General features: G+C 33.2%; 1 non-coding gene across 1 annotated transcript; it reads right to left on the reverse strand.

The window, feature by feature from the left end:
- Window positions 1–109: 109 nt before the first annotated feature.
- Window positions 110–182, reverse strand: trnav-cac (transfer RNA valine (anticodon CAC)). Its single transcript has one exon. It is a non-coding gene; the product is annotated as a tRNA-Val (tRNA).
- Between the last annotated feature and the right edge of the window lie 1105 nt (window positions 183–1287).

Below are 1287 nucleotides of genomic sequence, written 5' to 3' on the forward strand. Positions count from 1 at the left end.
TACAGGAACTGAACTTCTCTGCTTTGTTTCAGTTTGAGGTTTCAAAGATGATGATGTGAGATGCAACGCATGAAAATTTCAACTGTGATGACTAGAACATGCAAAAATCTGTTTCTGTCTGGTTTCGAACCAGAGACCTTTTGCGTGTGAAGCAAACGTGATAACCACTACACTACAGAAACTCATGCTCTTTGTAGTGTTCCTGGTAGATGATCCACATTTTGTTAGAGACTAACGTCAACGATGGGCATGGAACAATGTCAAATACTTACAGATCCTCTCAGAGAGCACAGTAACTTGGTGAACAAACTGTCAGACTTATATTTGTGCCTAATTTCACATTACAGTCCATAAATTAAGCCTGGGATCAAAAAAAAATTGTATTGAAGATGTCATTAGCAGAGACAAATGGTTCTACAGAGACTTGGCTACACGGCTATAAAATAAAATCAATACTTACAAATAAAAAATGGTTCAAAAATAATAACACTCAAAATACAAAATCTCTGGAAAATAAAATATTATATATGTTGTTTTGAAAAACATTAGAATATAAGCCCTTTTATCACATCTCCATTGTGATAAGATCATGTCAGTTCTTCTTAAATCCATGGAAACTCAACAGTTTGTAAGGTAGGTGAGTTAGCTCAGCAGGTCAGAGCACCGTGCTGGTAATGCTGAGGTCGTCGGTTCAAACCCCGTATGGGGCAATTCATGTCTAAGGTCCTTCAAACAATCAACACTTCAAAATAAATAAGGGTTCAAAAATAAAATCAACACTTTACAATACATAAGGGTTCAAAAATAAAATCAACACTTCAAAAATAAACAAGGGTTCAAAAATAAAATCAACACTTTACAATAAATAAGGGTTCAAAAATAAAATCAACACTTCAAAATAAATAAGGGTTCAAAAATAAAATCAATACTACAATAAATAAGGTTTCAAAAATAAAATCAACACTTTACAATAAAAAAATGGTTCAAAAATAAAATCAACACTTTACAATAAAAAAATGGTTCAAAAATAAAATCAACAGTTCAAAATGTATAATGGTAACTTTCTGTCTGTTCAGTCCATAAACTAAGCCTGAGATACAAAAAAATGTATTGAAGATGTCAGTAGCAGAGACAAATGATTCTACAGAGTCCAGAACGCCCAGGAGAGCAGCGTTCTGGAGGACAGTGACACTAATTTAAGTAAAGTCGCTCAATTTAATTTATTAAAAGTTATTGGGGCCTCAGTCAGTGGTTTTTGTCACTACGAGTAAATGTAGATACATGTAT

The sequence above is a fragment of the Poecilia formosa genome, unplaced genomic scaffold, assembly GCF_000485575.1.
Source record: "Poecilia formosa unplaced genomic scaffold, Poecilia_formosa-5.1.2 Scaffold599, whole genome shotgun sequence".
In the NCBI taxonomy this organism is placed as follows: domain Eukaryota; kingdom Metazoa; phylum Chordata; class Actinopteri; order Cyprinodontiformes; family Poeciliidae; genus Poecilia; species Poecilia formosa.